We start from the raw sequence: 21,897 nt of genomic DNA on the forward strand, positions 1-21,897 counted from the left end.
GAACACAATGTTCATTTTTAAAGAAGAAATGCCAGTTTTCTTGATTCAATACACCACAATATTAGATACTAAACATCCTTTTCCCACCAACAACACATTAATGGTTGGCTATAAAACTACAGAATTCTCTTCATTTTCTAAGCTGCAAGGTATATATTTCCCAGCATTTTCTCTAGTTATTAAGAAAGAAGAATGATAAATCCAAAGATCTATGCCAAATCTTCCTGCCCCCTTTTTTAGCTATTACTTGAAATTTGAGCCATCTATTTCCTATTGCATTTTGATAAATAATTAGCAGTTTATAAATCTTCCATATCATAAAATAAGAAATTCCATTAATTCATGCATATAGTCATTTATTCATTAATTAAACAAATACCTTTTATGAGCTTATCCCTGGGAAGGTACTATGCTGGGAATTATAAAAATAAAAGAAAGATACTTTTACCCCTATAGAACTGGCAGAAAAGATAAAGCATTAGCATAAAGCAAGATTTTATATGATAGTGTATATTTATTGAATATGGCTTTTTCATAATTTAAAGTTCTGGGCATTTTGAACAATTGTAATTATACATTATTTGTGAAGGCAAAGTATCTAAACTACAAAATTTAGGGGGAATGGAAGAATACTCAATTTGGTTCCTTAATAATATTAATGAAATTCAAATGTATCATGGATAAAAAATAAAAAGATTTCTCAAAAGTCAGTAAAGGACAAATGAAGGCAGGAAGAAAAAATCAAATGTGTAATCCACTGTGGGATCTTAATATCAAGATTCAAATACGTAAAATGATTGCTTTTAATTTTGAATATGAGTTTTGTAATGTAGAAGTTAAGAGAGTTTTATGGAGCTATAAGAGAATGCAGTGAGTTGACAACCATTTTCCTTAGTATTTTTCCCCAAGAAAATAAGTGTGAAACCCATTGATAAGCATACCACATGTATAAATGACTATTCTAGATTCATCTCTCTCTCCTTCCTTTCCTTTCTTCTGTCTTTCTCCCTCCCTCCTTCTCTTCCTTTCTTTCTTCCTTTTCTCTCTCCCTCTCTCCCCTTCTCCCTCTCCTTCTCTGTCTTTCTCCACCCCTCCCCTGACTTTTTCTTTTTTTTTTAATTATACTTTAAGTTTTAGGGTAATGTGCACAACATGCAGGTTAGTTACATATGTATACATGTGGAATGTTGGTGTGCTGCACCCATTAACTCATCATTTAACATTAGGTATATCTCCTAATGCTATCCCTCCCCCCACCCCCCACCCCACAGCAGGCCCCGGTGTGTGATGTTCCCCTTCCTGTGTCCGTGTGTTCTCACTGTTCAATTCCCACCTATGAGTGAGAACATGCGGTGTTTGGTTTTTTGTCCTTGCGATAGTTTGCTGAGAATGATGGTTTCCAGCTTCACCCATGTCCCTACAAAGGACATGAACTCATCACTTTTTATGGCTGCATAGTATTCCATGGTGTATATGTGCCACATTTTCTTAATCTAGTCTATCATTGTTGGACATTTGGGTTGGTTCCAAGTCTTTGCTGTTGTGAATAGTGCCGCAATAAACATACATGTGCATGTGTCTTTATAGCAGCATGATTTATAATCCTTTGGGTATACACCCAGTAATGGGATTGCTGGGTCAAATGGTATTTCTAGTTCTAGATCCCTGAGGAATTGCCACACTGACTTCCACAATGGTTACAGTCCCACCAACAGTGTAAAAGTGTTCCTATTTCTCCACAGCCTCTCCAGCACCTGTTGTTTCCTGACTTTTTAATGAATGCCATTCTAACTGGTATGAGATGGTATCTCACTGTGGTTTTGATTTGCAATTCTCTAGTGACCAGTGATGATGAGCATTTTTTCATGTGTCTTTTGGCTGCATAAATGTCTTCTTTTGAGAAGTGTCTGTTCATATCCTTCGGCCGCTTTTTGATGGCGTTGTTTGTTTTTTTCTTGTAAATTTGTTTGAGTTCATTGTAGATTCTGGATATTAGCCCTTTGTCAAATGAGTAGATTGCAAAAATTTTCTCCCATTCTGTAGGTTGCCTGTTCACTCTGATGGTAGTTTCTTTTGCTGTGCAGAAGCTCTTTAGTTTAATTAGATCCCATTTGTCAATTTTGGCTTTTGTTGCCATTGCTTTTGGCGTTTTAGACATGAAGTCCTTGCCCATGCCTATGTCCTGAATGGTAATGCCTAGGTTTTCTTCTAGGGTTTTTATGGTTTTAGGTCTAACATTTGAGTCTTTAATCTATCTTGAGTTAATTTTTGTATAAGGTGTAAGGAAGGGATCCAGTTTCAGCTTTCTACATATGGCTAGCCAGTTTTCCCAGCACCATTTATTAAATAGGAAATCCTTTCCCCATTTCTTGTTTTTGTCAGGTTTGTCAAAGATCGGATGGTTGTAGATATGTGGCATTATTTCTGAGGGCTCTGTTGTGTTCCATTGGTCTATATCTCTGTTTTGGCACCAGTACCATGCTGTTTTGGTTACTGTAGCCTTGTAGCTGAAGGAAATAGAGACACAAAAAACCCTTCAAAAAATCAATGAATCCAGGAGCTGGTTTTTTGAAAAGATCAACAAAATTTATAGATTGCTAGCAAGACTAATGAAGAAAAGAGAGAAGAATCAAATAGACGCAATAAAAAATGATAAAGGGGATATCACCACCGATCCCCTGACTTTTTCTTTGTTAAGCCAAAACTTTCTGGAATTTCTATACCACCTGCTATGACTCTGTTTATTTCTCAAGTTTCTCGCTACTTAAAACCTGATTAAGGCCCTTATTTGTTTTAAGTGATTTTGAATTACTTGTGTTTGGAAAACATCTCAATGCCCCTTGAGAGTATTTGAGACACCTTGAGGTGCTAAACATAACATTGCTCTTCCGTTTCCTTGAACAGATGCTTTTAAAATGCTTTTTCAAATGGACTCAGGCAAACAAAAAGAAACCAAAGCTTTTGCTGATTTTGTAACATCATTTAGGGTAATATAGAGTATAGCTTCTGGATTTTTCTGTTTTGTTCTCCATTCCTAAAAAAAAACACAAAGAAATCAAAATTAAGAGCATAAGTTTTCTTTGGGAAATGGTGGTTTCTTCCATTCTGTTCTCCACTCTCAAAACACAAAGAGAATTCAATTAAAAGCTTAAGTTTTCTTTTGAGAAATATGTTGACTTTCTCAGAAATTTGAAGGAAACCAGTTGAGATAATGGCTTTTCACTTTACTTTTCACACAATTATAGTTTTCAAAAACATTTTTTTCTAGAAGCCAACTTGGCTTCAGTTTGGCAGAATGGGCAAAGAAACTGACCAAAGCAAAACAAAACAAAAACTATATTTCCCAGACCACATTTATAATGTAATTGTTAGTAGCTGGACTTTGAGTCATTCTCACTTGGATTCAACTCCAGGCTCTACCAGATTTCAGACTCAGTTTCTTCATTTGTAAAATGGGTACAATCATACCTAACCTGCTGGGTTGTTGTGAGGCTTAAATGAGATAAGACCTATAAAATACTTAGCCAAGCTTAGTGAGCATTTAATAATTGGTATATATTATTATTATTAGAGTTAGAAAGGACCTCAGAGGCCTTCTATCTTAACTTTATCTACTTCATGATCCTCTTCAACATCATGAACAAGTGATTAATCACCCCACTTATTTTATTTTTTATTTTTATTTATTTATTTTTTGAGATGGAGTCTCGCTCTGTCACCAGGCTGGAGTACAGTGGCACCATCTCGGCTTACTGCAACCTCCACCTCCCGGGTTCAAGTGATTCCCCTGCCTCAGCCTCCCAAGTAGCTGGGACTACAGGTGCCCACCACCACACCCAGCTGATTTTGTTTGTTTGTTTGTTTTGTATTTTAGTAGAGATGGGGTTTCGCCATATTGTCCAGGGTTGTCTCAATATCCTTACCTCATAATCCGCCCGCCTCAGCCTCCCAAAGTGCTGGGATTACAGGCGTGAGCCCCCGTTCCCGGCCTACCCTACTTATTCTTGAATAACTCCAGTTCCAAGCCAACCAAAAGTTCCGATTGTTCTTCTGTGTGTTAAACTCTCCCCTTCTACACGTTTCCTGCTTCTTTGATTCATCTCTGAAAACTCCAGATATTAAAGAACATTCTGATGTCATTTCTTTGATAAAATGTCATCAGTTCCTCCCAAACTTCTCTTCTCCTCCTGGCCACTCACTTTTGGATCCTGTTTAGTTGTTTACACTGACTCTAAGAAAGGCTCTGTCAGGTGAATAAGTTAGGGGTTATTTTTCTATCCTCTTATACGTAAGGAACAGGCAGAGTGTGGCAGAGTCGGGCAGGATTCTTGACTAGAGTTATTTCTATTGGACGATAATTTTGTAACCCTTTATTCTTCCCAGAGTTATCCAAAGTAAGGGTATTTATAAAAAAAATTACTCACTAATTTTTTTACCATTCACTTTGTGTTAATTTAATATATGCCAATGTTTTATACATTATGGAGAACAATATAATTTTAGGTTGGCCAGGAACAAGTTCTTTTTTTATAGTTACAAATATGATTATAATATGTATTAGAAGAAATACATATCCAGGAACCCCAAATCCATGGTTCCATACCTATTATTGCTTAGGATGAGGCAAGTTTAAAGTGTGAGTATATTTTAGGTTTATTTAAAGAAAAATTTAGTAGAAGTGGTACCCCCAATCAAAAAAGTAATATATAATTGAACGAAAGTTTGGAAGCACTAGTTTTTTTTTTTTTTGAGGAAATGATAATTTTATTGGGATTGCTAGCTAACTACTTTGGTTCTGTAGGGACAATGCACCCATTTTAACAGATGGAAGAATAAAATGGCATGATGTGTGAGATTTACTTTTAAATACGTAAGCCAAAACAGACATAAAGCAAGCAAGAAAAAAAAAGAAAAAATATTGTTAGATAAATCAAGTAGGTGAAGTGTTCAAGAAACTAGGTCAGTGGTACTGTGAGATGTCCTACATTCTGGAGTTGTCTCTGTTTTTTCCTGGCACTATTTATTTATTTATTTTAGTTTATTATTATACTCTAAGTTCTGGGATACCTGTGCAGAACGTGCGGGTTTGTTACAGAGGTATACACATGCCATGGTGGTTTGGTGCACCCATCGACCTGTCATCTACATTAGGTATTTATCCTAATGCTATCCCTCCTCTAGCCCCCCGCCCCTTGACAGGCCCCAGTGTGTGATGTTCCCCTCCCTGTGCCCATATGTTCTCATTGTCTAACTTCCACTTATGAGTGAAAACATGCGGTGTTTGCTTTTCTGTTCCTGTGTTAGTTTGCTCAGAATGATGGTTTCCAGCTTCATCCATGTCCCTGCAAAGGACATGAACTCATTCTTTTTATGGCTGCATAGTATTCCATGGTGTATATGTGCCACATTTTCTTTATCCAGTCAATCATTGATGGACATTTGTGTTGGTTCCAAGTCTTTGCTTTTGTGAATAGTGCCGCAATAAACATACGTGTGCATGTGTCTTTATAGTAGAATGATTTATAATCCTTTAGGTATGTACCCAGAAATGGGATTGCTGGATCAAATGGTATTTCTGGTTCTAGATCCTTGAGAAATCACCACACTGTCTTCCACAATGGTTGAACTAGTTTGCACTCCCATCAACAATGTAAAAGTGTTCCTATTTCTTCACATCCTCTCCAGCATCTATTGTTTCCCAACTTTTTAATGATCACCATTTTAACTGGCCTGAGATGTTATCTCATTGTGGTTTTGATTTGCAATTCTCTAGTGACCAGGGATGATGAGCTTTTTATCATATGTTTGTTGACCGCATAAATGTCTTCTTTTGAAAAGTGTCTGTTCGTATCCTCTGCCCACTCTTTGATTGGGTTGTTTTTTTCCTGTAAATTTGTTTAAGTTCCTTATAGATTCTGGATATTAGCCCTTTATCAAATGGATAGATTGCAAAAATGTTCTCCCATTCTGTAGGTTGCCTATTCACTCTGATGGTAGTTTCTTTTGCCGTGCAGAAGCTCTTTAGTTTAATTAGATCCCATTTGTCAATTTTGGCTTTTGTTGCCATTGCTTTTGGTGTTTTACTCATGAAAACTTTGCCCATCCCTATGTCCTGAATGGTATTGCCTAGGTTTTCTTCTAGGATTTTTATGGTTTTAGGTCTAACATTTAAATCTTTAATCCATCTTCATTAATTTTTGTATAAGATTTAAGGAACAGGTCCAGTTTCGGCTTTCTGCATATGGCTAGCCAGTTTTCCCCAACACCATTTATTAAATAGGGAATCCTTTCCACATTGCTTGTTTTTGTCAGGACTGTCAAAGATCAGATAGTTGTAGATGTGTGGCATTATTTCTGAGGCATCTGTTCTGTTCCCTTGGTCTATATATCTGTTTTGGTACCAGTACTATGCTGTTTTGGTTACTGTACCTTTGTAGTATAGTTTGAAGTCAGGTAGTGTTGTGCCTCCAGCTTTGTTCTTTTTGCTTAGGATTGTCTTGGCTATACGGGCTCTTTTTTTGGTTCCATATCAAGTTTAAAGTAGTTTTTTTCTAATTCTGTGAAGAAAGTCAATGGGAGCTTGATGGGAATAGCATTGTATCTATAAATTACTTTGGGCAGTATGGCCATTTTCATGATATCGACTCTTCCTATTCATGAGGATGGAATGTTTTTCCATTTGTTTGTGTCCTCTCTTATTTCCTTGAGCAGTGGTTTGTAGTTCTCCTTAGAGAGGTCCTTCACATCCCTGGTAAGTTGCATTCCTAGGTATTTTACTATCTTTGTAGCAATTGTGAATGGGTGTTCACATGATTTTGCTGTTTGTCTATTACTGGTGTATAGGAATGCTTGTGATTTTTGCAAATTGATTTTGTATCCTGAGACTTCACTGAAGTTGCTTATCAGCTGAAGGGGTTTTTGGGCTGAGATGATGGGATTTTCTAAATATATAATTGTGTCATCTGCAAACAGAGATAATTTGACTCCCCCTCTTCCTATTTTAATACCCTTTATCTTTCTCTTGCCTGATTGCCCTGGCCAGATCTTCCAATACTATGTTGAATAGGAGTGGTGAGAGAGGGCATCCTTGTCTTGCATAAGACAAAGTTTTCAAAGAGAATGGTAGAATTTTGCCCATTCAGTATGATATTGGCTGTGGATTTCTCATAAACAGCTCTTATTGTTTTGAGATAAGTTTCATCAATACATAGTTTATTGAGTGTTTTTAGCATGAAGGAGTGTTGAATTTTATCAAAGGCCTTTTTCTGCATCTATTGAGATAATCGTGTGGTTTTTGTCATTGGTTCTGTTTATGTGATGGATGATGTTTATTGATTTGTGTATGTTGAACCAGCCTTGCATCCTAGGGATGAAGCCCACTTGATCACAGTAGATAAGCTTTTTGCTGTGCTGCTGGATTCCGTTTGGCAGTATTTTATTGAGGGTTTTCACATCGATGTTCATCAGGTATATTGGCCTGAAATTTTCTTTTTTTGTTGTGTCTCTGCCAGGTTCAGTATCATGATGATGCTAGCCTCATAAAATGAGTTAGGGAAGAATCCCTCTTTTTCTATGTTTGGAATAGTTTTAGAAGGAAAGGTACCAGCTCCTCTTTGTACCTCTGGTAGAATTTGGCTGTGAATCCATCTGGTCCTGGGCTTTTTGGTTGGTAGGCTATTAATTACTACCTCAATTTCAGAACTTGTTATTGGTCTATTCAGGGATTTGATTTCTTCCTAGTTTAGTCTTGGGAGAGTGTATATGTCCTAGAATTTATCCATTTCTTCTAGATTTTCTAGTTTATTTGTGTAGAGGTGTTTATAGTATTCTCTGATGATAGTTTATATTTTTGTGGGATCAGTGGTGATATCCCCTTTATAATTTTTTATTGTGTCTATTTGATTCTTCTCTCTTTTCTTCCTTATTAGTCTGGCTAGCAGTCTATCTATTTTATTAATCTTTTCAAAGAACCAGCTCCTGAATTCATTGATTTTTTTGAAAGGATTTTCGTGTCTCTATCTCCTTCACTTCTGCTCTGCTATTAGTTGTTTCTTGTCTTCTACAAGCTTTTGAATTTGTTTGTTCTTGCTTCTCTACTTCTTTTAATTGTGATGTTAGGGTGTCAATTTTAGATCTTTCCCACTTTCTAATGTGGGCATTTAGGGAAGCACTGGTTTTAAATATTGTCATAGCAAACAACTTAAGTGTAAGTATTACAGAGTGCATTTAATTGTGATATAGATTTATGCATTCATAAATAAACCATGTATATTGTATTTTTTTAAAGTCTTTATATGTTTTTTTGGCCACTATCAAAAAGCAAACAGTTTAATTGCAAAATGAATAATAGAAAAAGCATGTCTACTTACATTAAAGTGTCTATATACATATACAATTTTTAATATTTGCTTTCTCTGAGTAAGCAGAATGTAAAAGAAATGCCCTTACTTATTCTCTAAGTCAGTGATTCCAAAAACCAGTCCTCAAAGCTCCATTGGTTGCATTAATTAATAAGAAATGTCTATGTTGCAGAAATGTCTATTTTGTCTATGTTAAAATTACATTGTTAGATTTTATAACATCATAACATTTTGAAGAACTATATCAGAGAAGAGCTTTATAAAAATGCTACAGGGAATGTTTGGTTTTAAATGACATTTTAAGTGAGTAAACATCTCATGTAATACGTGAGATGCAAACATCTCACATAATTCACACAGCAATGCAGCATTGTCCTGTAAATTCTGAAATAATCTACATGAATGATAGGTACCTGATGACATTTTGTAAGGAGGCTACCACTCAACCGTAGGTCTTTCCTTGACATTTATTTTGTGGACACAGACATTGTGTGTAGGGGTGCAGCCACTTCCCCTACTGAATATAATAATATATTTCATGCAGGCAATGGAGACTTGGTCTATAGAGGGAAGATGAACAAGAGAGTGGATTAGAGAGAAAAGTAGGCAAAGGAGGGAATTTGTAACTTGGAGACAAGGGAAAAATTCTTGATGAAGTAAATTAAAATGACATTGGATTCATCTTTGTTTTTAATTTCTTAGGCTATAAACATGACTTAACAGGGTTTTCCCTTTTCTCTGAATTTCAGTAACAGTGAAGCTAATTTGAAGGAACGAAAACAGTGAGAATCCCAGCAGTATATAAAATTACCATATTAGAATCCTGAAAGTAACAGAATATTAGAGTATATTCAGCAAATAATTCTCCAGACAAAGTGTTAACTTACAAGGCAGACAGTTACCAGAAGTCCAGCTGAACTTTGGTGACATAAACTTGTAAGGTTTGTGGAGCACATTACCATGACTTTGTTTTCAAGAGGTGAGAGCCGTCTAGAGGCGCTAGCATTTTCTGAGCTGGAAAATGAGTCACAGTTCTGGTCTATGTCCCTCATTTTACCGGTAGAAAAAGTGAGGCCTAGAGAATTTTTCTTCAAATTTACACTTAGAAAGTTCAAAATTGTGTCATGTAGAAAATTATTTGGCAGCAAATAAAAGAAAAACCAGCAAACAATGGTGCAGAGGTATGTTTATGTCAAGAAATAAAATGTCTAGGACTGGAACAGTGAATCAAGACACCAGCAAGCAACAGACAATTTTCATTTTTCTTAACATTCTCAAAGTTGTAAACTCACATCTCAACCAAGCTGCTGCTCCAGGCATCTGTTCGGTCCAAGTAGAAAGAACAGTGGGAAGAAAAGGGGAAGAACCAATAGCAAAGAAGCAAAACTTTTTCAGAAACCTTCAACTAATGTCTCGTGGGCCAGAACTGTGTCACCGGACTATCCCTTGATGCAACGGTGTTGGAGAAAGTAAATATTTTTAACCAGGTGCCTTGCCACATCCCAGCTAAATTAGGGTTCTCATCGTGAAAGTGAGCATAGGTATTTGTTGAACGTTCAGCAGTATCTGATTCCCAAGTGAACAGAGTTTTGGGATTTTCTTCTTCCTTAAGGCATTTAAATGAACCACAGACTATTCATATTTGTCAAGGAGTTAAAAATATTAACATTCTGTAGACATTTTTGCCAATTAAAAATGCATATATTAGGTAATACGGGCTGGATAGAACCAGTCAGATATTATTAACTATTCTATGCTGTTTTTCATAGGATTATTTGGTGAAGTTTTAAAAGGTATCCTTTACAAACACAAGACCAAAATTCTAGTTCATTATTAATAAATATGTATGAATACCTATGACATGCTAAACATTGTTTAAGTGCTGGGGATTCTAGGTATTAATAAGATAGTGAGAGTCCTTAAACTCATAGGTGTATATTTTAGTGTTTGAAGACAGTCAAATACATGTAAACTAATAAAGTAATGAAATCATTTCTGATAATGATAAATTTCTGGAAGGAAATAAAATGGTAATATTGCAAAAGGTAGCGTCTCCTTTTTATCAAAGCTGTGTGACATTGGGCAAGTCCTTTAACCACTCTAGAACTGAGTTTTCTGCTTGGTAAAACGTGGAGAATGATACAATAGAAGATCAGATAATCTTGTCAGGGCTCCTCTGACTCTAAGATCTGTTTCTCCTTTCTAATTTTCTTTCAAGAACTGCAGGCAAGTTGTAAAGGAAAAAAGAAGAGATGGGAATAGACAGAAAGCAGCAGTATTATGAGAATATGGGCTCAGAAGAGAAAAGATCTGTGTGCTTGTATGACAGCCAACGGAATAAAATTGCTTGAGTTAGAAATGCACGAACACACACATGCATATGTATGTATGTGTGTATGTATGTATGCATGTATGTGTGTAATAAAATGAGCATTGTAACCAGTTGATTTCTGTCTTTTAAAATTTCCCTTCAGAAAATGACCTAAATAGTGACGATCAGTTTTTTGCTTGTTGTTTGTTTTTAAAATTTAGAAGTTCTTCCAGGAAAACTTTCCTCTTACAAATCACTAATTGGATAATTGACTCTATCCTAACCCCCAAGCTTTGTTGCTACTAAGTGCTGCATACCAGATTTTTCCCTTTACAGAGATTTACATGACATGGTATTAAATCCTCTGGAAAGTTTCCACTGTGTTCTGAAGTATTTTCTTTTTCTCCTCCAGGTGCAAAATGAGTTGATAACAACCAGAAGTTGACTTGTTAGTGCTGTGCTTCTACTTGAGCTTGGAAAAATCCCAACACAAAACAAACACCACCTCCGATCCCATCATGATGCCACGTTGCCTTCTGCTGGATTACCTCCTGAAGCACTTTAGATATTTTATACATAAGTATTGACATGTTTTTCAGAAGCTGTTTCTTCACTTATTGCTTTTTTCTAATAATTTATATTACACCATTTGCCAAGTTCTTCCCTTTGGTTTTAGTTTATTTCTCTCTACAACTAAAAAAGGGATGTTGAGTTTAGGTAAATTTTAAGTGATTCATTTTTAGTTTTTCTAATTCTGGAATCTGAGCCTTCTCTTACAACAGGGAGTCTTTCAAGCACTTTTTTTTTGTTTCTTTTTCAAATTCCACTGTGTTTATTTATTGCCTTGTTTCTTTTTCAAATTCCATTGGTCTTGATTTAATTTAGTTCCACAGATTTTATTGGTAGTCTACTACCTGCCAACTACTGAATTATACAGCAGACTTATAAAAATAAAAAGGCCATTTTATTGTTATTGCCATCCTGCTAGTAAAGATTTATTCAATTATTTATAATTAATTAAGTGGCTTCACCTATGTTTCTCTGTTAATAATCACATTAAATATGTATGACAGGTAGGATTTATGTTATAGATAAGAAAACTAGAGTCCAGAGAAAATAAGTGTCCCCAAATGAACCAATAATCCAACAAACGCTTCCACTAACTAGCTTCTGACCTGTTTGAGTTGTGATAGATTTTAGAATAAAAAAGCCCATCCTCCTTAGGAGCCATAGACTTTTATTCTTTCTTATACTCTCTTATATATTGACTTAGAGCTAAACTTCCTCCAATTCAGACATAAAGCATAGGCAGATACTTTTGCTAATGAGGCTAAGCTGGGAAGAAAACCCTGAGTTCTACTTTAATTCTTGGGCACTGACTTCAAACTAAGATGACTTATACGAAATAAAAGAAGTACATTTGAAACTTTAATAAAAAGAGTATATGGTTCATTTAAAAATGTTTCCTATGTCTAAATCTATATTTTAAAAATAACCTTTATCATGTAAAATGAGAGAATTGCTGAGTTTATGACAATCTTAGGTATAACCTTTTCTTAAAGAATAAGGCATCAATCTTTAATTTGTTTCCCTTTCTTGATTTCTCATAAGTTGCAAAATAAAAATAAAAATAATTTCACAAATTGTTCATTATTATTATCCTCCCTACTTGCCCCAGGATTTAAGTACTAACTTTTACTTCCTACTCTTAGACTTTGTATTGCCAAAGAAATAAAAATAATATGAAAAAGCATAGTCACCCAGACCTACATGCGGAATTGTGGATTATGCTGTAGATATTAGATCATTGAAAGGAACAATATGCTACTTAATGAGGAGCCAAAGACAACATTCTACCTGCTGCTCCCTTCAAGCTGAGGAATGAGTTTAATTGACTTCAAAGTCCCATTATTCTCAAAAGTAGCAAAGGTACGACATGGCTTTGCATGAATCAAAGGAAGGGAACAACAAGAACTTAAAAAAATAGTTTGCAGATGGTTGAACATCTCTTTAATAATTAGAGAAGAATATCTTTTCTTTCTTTATTGTTTACAGAGACGAGTGAGTCTCCTGTTACTTTCTCCTGCAGCATATATTCTGTGAATGTGTTTTCCTAAGCAGACTAATTATATGTTGCTCTCTTCTTTTACCCTAATGAAACATAGATTTTTCTATTTTGAATTTGTCACTTGTTTGTTACATTTGTCAAGTGTTTTAAATATTGCATTGGTCCTTTATTTGCTTTAGAGAACACCCAATAGTTTAAAAATTAAAATGACATGAAGGTCAATTCTAAGACAGGAATTATACTACTAAATCCTGGACTTGCATATGATAACAAGCTTGAGCTACACATTTTTGATTGTCAGAATAAATGGAATATATAGGAAGGAGTTAATTGGAACTGGTTAGTACCTAAATGAGATTTTTCAAAGTAATTTTTTTGTCGTATTGGCAGAACAGTGTTAAAAAATAGACATTGTCATCATAAACACCCACAACTATATCTGTAAAAGATAATTTCATGCAATATTCTGGGGAAAATACAGTTGCCAAAATTAATCTCCTTGTTTTCTTTCATTGTGCAATGTGGAGTTAAATTTTTTTCTATTGAGCAGTGTGTGTGTGTGTGTTTGAGTCTGTAATTTATATATGTGCTTGTATACATCTCTATATACACATGTATGTGTATGCAAAATATGTATATATACACATATATATAAAATGTGCACTAAATATGTATATCTGTATATTCATAAAATGGTTTGCTGTACGGAAATAAAAAAGAAGCTTTCTAAAGGAAAGATAGAGAAGAAATTTAACTTGATTTCTATTAAATTAAGCACAGAGAAATAAAACTTTACTAAAGAGCCAGGTGCGGTGGCTGAAGCCTGTAATCCCAGCACTTTGTGAGGCCAAGTCTGGCAGATCACTTGAGGTCAGGTGTTTGAGAATAGCCTGGCCACATGGTGAAACCCTGTCTCTACTAAAAACAAAAAAATTAGCTGGGCATGGTGGCATGTGCCTTTAGTCCCAGCTACTCAGGAGGCTGAGGCAGGAGAATTATTAGTCCTCAGGGTGGCTAGCAGGGCCTGGGGAAGCTGGAGCTCCTGGGGTGACTGTCCCTGGCAGAGCTGGAGGTTGCAGTGACTGTCCCTGGAGTTGGAGGTTGCAGTGAGCCGATATCACGCCACTCACTCCAGCCTGGGTGACAGAGCGAGACTCCATCTCAAAACAAAACAAAACAAAAACAAAAAAACTCTTTACTAAATAAATACCTCCCAAAGTTATAATTTCCATATTCTTGTCTGTTAGGGAGAAGCCAGGTGAGAACGGAAGAGGACATCCAGAGTAAACTGGACACAGTAACAGAGGTGAGGAGGTCCTCACAAAGGGTGCCTCCGGTGAAAAGAGAAAGATAGCCAGAGGGAGAGGACCCAGGGGAAGGCAAGGCCAGCTCCTTCCCTCTCCCTCTCTGGCCACACAACTTATTCTTAGCAGCTTCCTGTCCACTGCTGCTAAGTCATTTCCACATGAACGCGTCTTTTGCACCACGGGTATTTTCCTTTTGCCCCCATTTCTGTCTGAGGAAAGGTTTGATGGTGATTTCAGTGTTGACTCACTCGACTTTTAGACTGCATCTGACTTACCATGCTTGGTGAATGAGTCTGTTCCTCTCACATGGACAGTTTCCACTTATGAAAAGTCCCTTCGTTTTTCATTTCCTCTGCAGAAAGCTTGTTTTGCTAATGAAGAGTCCGTGAAATTGGGGGAGTTTGCTGCTGTGTGTGTGTGTGTGTGTGTGTGTGTGTGTACGTGTACATAGTTTTCCTCTTTGAGAAATTGCTATTGTTGCTTCTCAGTGCACCTGGATGTCTGATGATATTTTTTATTTAACAAGCAGTCTAGGAAATACAAAGGTTACTGTTATTTTATCTTTATGTTGATATTTTTCTCTTTAATATTTGCATTAAAATTGTTCCCCCAAATAGAATATCTACATGATATAGCAACCAATGAACAAATCAACATATCTACCTACACATACATATACAAATCTATATATTAATCTCTTTCTGTATCTAATTAATATACACATATAATTTAGCCTTTCCTCTCAAGCAAGGACATAAGTGGTAAATTAATGACAATATAATCTTTACTATGGAATGGCTGGTCTACTCTGCATGGAGCAACCTCTCCATCATGTGGACTTTTAAGATATTGCTACTAAAGTTAAAGCCATGCTATGCTCTTGAAACTGTAAATATCAATTAATTTTAAAAGAAAGGGATGAAGCTCTAGGTAGGTTTTTATTTGTATAGCTCATATTATTTCTGTTTTTCTGTGTGTCAGGTGATATTCTCAGCACCTTATATAGAACATTTCACTTAATCATTCCAAAAGTACCTATGAGATAGGCACTTTTATTATTTCCATTTTATAGATGAAAAAAGTTAGGCTTGTCCAAGACCACAGCACTGGTAAATGACAAAGTTAAGTCCAAAATTGAACTGAAGGCCAAATTTCACGAGATATCTTGGGTGAGACATTTCTTGCCTCAAGTCTTCCACATACAATGTAACAAATTTAATGGTATCTGGATAAATACAAAATAATGTTATTTTCCATTCATCAAGGGCCAAACAATGGGTCAGATACTGTCTGGACCCTTTAAATATTCTTTGTCATTATTTTACCATTCTATAAAAGTATTAATGGTTAAGAAATGTCTTCAGATTAGAAAATGTTACAGTTAGCAGCTACCAACCACCAATGACTAAGAATTAGTCATTATTGTTCTAAATCCTGTATGGTTCCCATTATTAATTGTCAAGGCTGTAGGAAATCAACTAGGAAATGTGAACTTTTCTTCTTAGCAAAGTTTAGGATTTGCTGTTATGAACATATCTCTACACCAGCAGACCCATCTCCCCAAGCATACAGACAAGAGAGAGACGAAGAGATCTTACTGTTTCTCTTACATGATTCAGGTTTGCTTTTAGTATGCTATTAAGAATTAATGCACTCCCCATTTGTCTGCTCTGAGAAAAAAAAACATAAATGGCTTTTGGGATTTTGCAGATCTAAAGTGCTTGAAAAGTGAGTCTTATTTTGACTAAATTAACTGGAGATGTTATCTGAAAAGGACTGACTCAATCACATACCAAGCAAGACAAATAATAATACACTTTTCCTTCCTGACTTCATTCATTTATTCACATCCATTTATTCAACAAATATTTACTGAACATTTACTGTGTGTAAAACTCAGTGCTTTTTTCCCCAAAAATCTAGCAGCAAGTGTATGATAGAGAGCTGCAATTCTCTCGCACAGAGGGATAGCAGATCAGTGTTCATCCAAAGAGGAGATGGAGTTCTGGTTAGAGGAATGAGAAGAGGCTTTGCGAGAGAGAGGGCAAATGCATAGATCCTTAGAGGAAGGAGGGACAGTGACAGGTAAAGATGACAAAGGGAGCAGCAAGACAGGCAGAAGAGGCACTCAGTGCAAAGGCATCAGGAACAGTGAAAACCGTAATGAAGGCTAGACTGAAAATGGGCTGGGTTAGGCTGTGAGGGGCCTTGAAAATTATGCTAAGGAGTATAAGGTTTACCTGCTGGCCAGTGGCTCTCAAAGTGAGATCCCCAGTCTACCAGCATTAGCTTTGCTTCAGGCCCCATCCCAGAACTACTGAATCAGAATCTCTGGGGATGGGGCTTAGACTTCTGTAGTTTAACAAACATTCAAGGCCATGTTGACGCATGCTAAGGGTTGAGAACCAGTGCTGTAGCCAGGCCTTCCAAACGGATGTGTGTACTGGGAATGAGTGTTAGGTGTGCTGGAGATAGATAGTGACCTTTGCAGTCCTCAGGGTGGCTAGCAGGGCCTGGGGAAGCTGGAGCTCCTGGGGTGACAGTCTCTGGCAGAAGCAGCCTCATTCTTTTTCCTAGGGCACCAAGTTCTTTGATAGTAGTGCTGTGCAGAGCACGCCTGTGGGCCAAATTTGCCATGTAGCCGGTCTTTGCATGCTCTCTCCCCACCAGCTAAGAATAGTTTACACTTTTAAATGGTTGTGAAGGAGAAAAGGAAGAGAAAGGAGAAGAATCAGAAGAAACAGAAGGAGGAGGAGGAGAAGAAAATGATGAAGGAGGAGGAGAAAGGAAAGGAGAAGAGGGGGAGGAGGAGCAGCAGGATGAAGGTGGTATAATGGTATGTGGCTTCCAAAGCCTAAAATATTTACTATCTGACCCTTTACAGAAAAATTTTGCTGACCTCTGATGTAGACAAGGAGAAATTGTTTTTAAGAAGAGGAGAAATATTTCCAAAGAATTCATTAGGGAGATTTAGCATAATAACTGTATACAGAAAAGACAAAGTAAAAAGAGCTGGAAAGAGAAGCCAAATGTTCAACGCAGGTAAAGTGGGAAAGACTTAAACAATGCAATACTCTTTGATTAGAAAGAAGAAATGAGTCTATAATCCTTATAGAAATTATATGCTTTAACTTTAAATGGACCCAAGCACAATGCCATGGCAAGGTTCTCAACAGCTGAAGAAATCGTAGATTCTGTCAAGTTCAGCAATCTCTTGAAGTTTGGTTTAGTTTTCAAAGAGTAGAACGATGCTGAGGGCATGAACTCTGAAATCAGAATCCCAAGCCTGCATCTTCCAGGATGGAAGACCATGAATGCATTGCTTCTCCTAGCTTTGTCTCAGTCCTCCTCTCTATAAAATGGATATAACAGTAATATTTATCTCTTAGGATTGCTGTGAGAAATAAGTTGGTAGAGACACTTAGAACTTAGCAGACTTACGTAAGCACTCAATGAATTTTAGCGATTACATGTTCAGATATAAAAACTGTAATTACTTTTGCACCAACCTAGTAGGTTTGCATCACATAGCCAGGAACAAATGCCAATATAAATGAACAAAAAATAGCTAACACTAAAGTACATGAATCAATAGGCTCTAAGTTCCTTACCTCCATCAATACACTTACTTCTCGCAACAATCTTAAGAGGTAAACCCCAAAAGACTTCAGGAATATATAGCTGACTTCAGCTTAACAAATTCAATCAAAAACAGTCAGGCTATGTCGTGTGCAAGCTGTGTTAGGCTATGGGAAAACAAAGTAACAAAACATAAACCCCTTGACCCCATGGAATGTCTAGTCTACCTTGCCGACTAAGCGAAGAATGCTATGTAGATGCTATCTGTAACAACAAGAAAATGGAGTTTGTTTACAAATAAGAGATTAAATGCATATTACTTTTGTAATCTGAGACAAATATCATTCAAACTATCATTTAAAAGGCACTGTAGCTGTCACTTGCTTCCGTTTCTCAGTGGGAAAATTGTGATTTCAACGAGTGGAGCAGGAGTTAGAAAACAAGGAGTTTAGAAACTTGAAATCTCTAATTTATTTTATGTCTTTTTTTTTTTTTTTTTAATGAAATGGCGTCTCGCCCTGTCACCCAGGCTGGAGTGCAATGGCGCTATCTCCTCTCACTGCAAACTCCGCCTCCCGGATTCAAATGATTCTCCTTCCTCAGCCTCCCCAGTAGCCGGGACTACAGGCACACACCATCAAGCCCGGCTGATTTTTGTATTTTTAGTAGAGGCAGGGTTTCATCATCTTGGCTAGGCTGGTCTCAAACTCCTGACCTCATGATCCGCCCGCCTTGGCCTCTCAAAGTGCTGGGATTACAGGTGTAAGGCATTGCGCCCTTCTGAAATCTCTAATTTAATATTTCATCTGAAACCACCAAGTTTTACATGCCCACACACACACTCATACACACAAACACACACACATGCTAAGGTAAAATTAATTCATGCTTGATGCACAGGTATATTCTTAATTCTAAATAGACATTTTTATTATCACTTGTTCATATGCATGTATGATATTATTCATCAGAAAATCAATTTTTAATAATGAACTCTAGTGCACTTTAATACCTTTTAGAATGAGTACATTAAAAAGGACATATTTTATATCTGTATTTAGGTAATAATTTAGAAATGCTAAGATGGAATGCCAATGAAGTTGAGGGTAAAAGTAAACATTTCATCAACATCCAAAGTCAAGGATTTTGAAAAAAAAATTTTTTTTTTTAGGGAGTATGTGATCTCTAAAAGATAATTTGTAGGATAATATCTATAGAAAAAACGTTTGACTTGGAAAAAAAATAGATTCCTGCTCTTCGTATAAACTCTCACTCACTACAGATCTTCATAATATTAATTTTTTCTTCCACATATACGAGATCAGGAAGATTTTATATATATGTGTGTGTTTCTGTGTGTGTGTATACACCTCAGCTGTGTATCTCAAGATATAATATCAGTTAGTGGCTATTACTATTTACCTTCCAGAAATTTATTAATCATGCCTTGGGTCTCTCTGTTATCTTGAAATTTAAAATTACAGCACATAGATTAATACTACAGCCCCTCGGTTTTGTACCTCCTCACAGGCTTAGTCCCCGTTACCTTTGGAGCATCTGACTTCTGAATAGGTTGGTGCATGTCTACCTCTGTGCTTTGAAAGCAAGAAACACCTGAAGGCATGACATTGCCACATTAGCAGGGCTTTCTGAGCCTGGCTTTGCCTAGAGAAAAGCTGAATGTTGTGAGTTTTGTATTTATTTAATTTAAAAGTCCTTCAGGTCAGGGGAGGTTCCTGAGAATCCTATGGGCATGCTTCAGCCTCTTCAAGGTGCAAATCCCAAACAGAAAATAAGACACCCACGCAAGAAACAATTACACTGTTGGTTGGCTTATGATGGGATGTAAATACAGGACTCAAAAAGACAGAAAGTTGTACCATATGCAGAAAAATTTGCCCAACCAAATTCAGTTGCCCAAAGCCAACGCTTCTTCAGGAAACCAAAGAACAAATGTCATCTCACACACTGCCCATCTTTTTCCTTTTCAGTTGTCTCTCATTCCTACTGCCTAATACGAATCTTTTTCTCACTGTGTGGCTCGCCCCACAGTTTCAGATGGAATGAAGTCTCCCAGCTACCCATCCTGCACACTCTCTGGGCTTATGTCACTGTGAAAATACACCCAGCTCCCTTTCCTTCTATAAACCAATATCAGCTCCCTGTTTTCTTTTTTTTTCCCTTAGTATGTTTCTGAATTCAGATGGCTTGCTGCTTCCAAAGTGAACACAAACTCTTTTCCTTCCACTCTAGGCTTGGCAATTAGCTCTAATGTTTAATGTCCTCTCCCTCATCCTACCCCATACATTTCAAGCGTATTCGCCGTAACTTTTTCTGTATTTTAAGGTTTTTAAAAAAGCTGACAGATAAGAGTGAAACACATCGAACTACGTTTTTAGGTTAACAGTTATGTATTTATCACTTGTGCAAGGTAAAGTTGCCTTTGTACGCTATATAATTCAATTGCAATATTTGATAGGCCAATGAAAACAGGATCAATCAACTATGTTAATGCCTCTTGTAAAGAATTTTGCTTTCAAAGATTTTTTTGCTGTAAAAGCCATATGGTCATGCTCACACATTTAATGTCTTTTTCCAAGACAATGTCTTTCCTCCAAGTCCTCCTCTAACTATTCATGTAAGGAACCACATTTCATCAATACAGATATATATACTTCATTAAATGACGCAAGAGCCTGAACCTTTGGCCTTTGTTCCATGATGTTTGCTGATAGATCTGAGGAAGGGTACAGGAGTCAAAAGTCACTTATTAAGAACCTCTACAGTGAAGAAAAACAACCTTGTATTTAAGTGGCTAGTAGGTACTTAGAATTCTCTCCATAGTATGTAATTACTGTCTAGAACAGTGATTTGTATAGAAATCACCTAGTTATCTTTGTAAAATGCCAATTCCAGTTTAATAGAAACCTGAGATTATTTTTAAGAAGTTCACAGGTGTGGACCACATTTTGAGTAGCAAGAGTCTAGAGTGAGGACCAGTGGTTACTTTTGAAAAGGACATTTTACAGTCATATATTAAGTATGGAAAATGGTTTCTCCCATCCGCAGAAATAAAAGACACCTTTTCTACAGTAATACATGGTTAAATTGGTCACCAAAGCACACACAGTCCTGCTGTTGGTCACTGAAAATTTTTCCCTCTCATACTGATAGTTTTTAGGGACAAGAGCCTGCAAAATGGAACAAAGAGTAAAAAAGGAAGGTAATGAAGATCATAAGTAGAAAAAACATGACAGATCCTACTCCGGTGGCCAGAGGCAACCTAGCCTAGTGGTTCTGAGTCAGATTCCCTTAGACTTCAGATCTCGTTCCTCTACTTACTAGTTGCTTGACGTTACACAAATTATTTTACCTTCCTCTGCCACACTTCCTTACCTATAATAAGGAATAACAATACCTTACAGAGTAGTTGTAGGAAGTAAAACAGATAATGTAAGAAAATAATATAATGCACTAGTATGACTACAATAAACTAAAACTACATGATTATACTCTTTAATTGTCAGAGATAAAAATATATCAACTGAGATGCAAAGGAAACTCTCCAACCTTCACACATATTAAGAAAATTACCTAGAAATTAATTAATGTTATTAAGGGATAAAAAACCCCAACTAGAGCTTTAAACATAATGTTGGCCCATATATAGAAAATGTATCTTAAATATTTACAATCACCTCCAAAGAAATAAGATTAATGTAATAATGCAGGACATTATTAGGTGTTTGCTTTTTAGACTCTAAAATATACATTGTCTTTATTGTCTAGGACTTGTATTAAATGGTAGAGAAGCTTTGCCGTATTTAGAAAAACATTTAAACAGAGGACAGAAGGCTTAATATAGTATTGCTTCCAAAGGAAATACGTGTTTTATATCTAAATAATATTTCTAAATATAAATATGGACTTTCATATTTAAAATATAGCCTTTGAAAGCTTTTTGATATTAGGTGGAAATTTATCACGTAATCATACTTTAAGTAAAAAATTCAGCTAAGTGTCATATATTTGATGACCAGTTAAGTTTTTACATCTTCTTCTGGAACTCATTGGCTTCATAGAGACACAGCCTAAGGTTTCACACATACCATGCCCGTTACTGTTAATTCAATTAACTGAGACTCACTGGGTCTTCACCTTGACTCAACACTCTTTGCTACTTTATTCTTCTCTGGTGTTGCCTTATTCACGTTGCTCTTCTTCACAGAGCCTTTCCTTCTGCTGTGCTTCTGCCCAGCCCCACGTGGAGGT

At 36.4% G+C, this 21,897-nt stretch overlaps 1 protein-coding gene across 1 annotated transcript in view; it reads left to right on the top strand.

Moving 5' to 3' along the window:
• Positions 1 to 12,310, top strand: part of PPP1R1C (protein phosphatase 1 regulatory inhibitor subunit 1C) — a 150,305-nt gene extending 137,995 nt beyond the window's left edge. The window contains 1 exon segment of the mRNA NM_001132724.1: positions 11,084 to 12,310. The gene's annotated coding sequence lies outside the window, so the exon portion shown is untranslated.
• The last annotated feature ends 9,587 nt before the right edge of the window (positions 12,311 to 21,897 follow it).

Source organism: Pongo abelii, chromosome 11, assembly GCF_028885655.2.
Source record: "Pongo abelii isolate AG06213 chromosome 11, NHGRI_mPonAbe1-v2.0_pri, whole genome shotgun sequence".
In the NCBI taxonomy this organism is placed as follows: Eukaryota; Metazoa; Chordata; class Mammalia; order Primates; family Hominidae; genus Pongo; species Pongo abelii.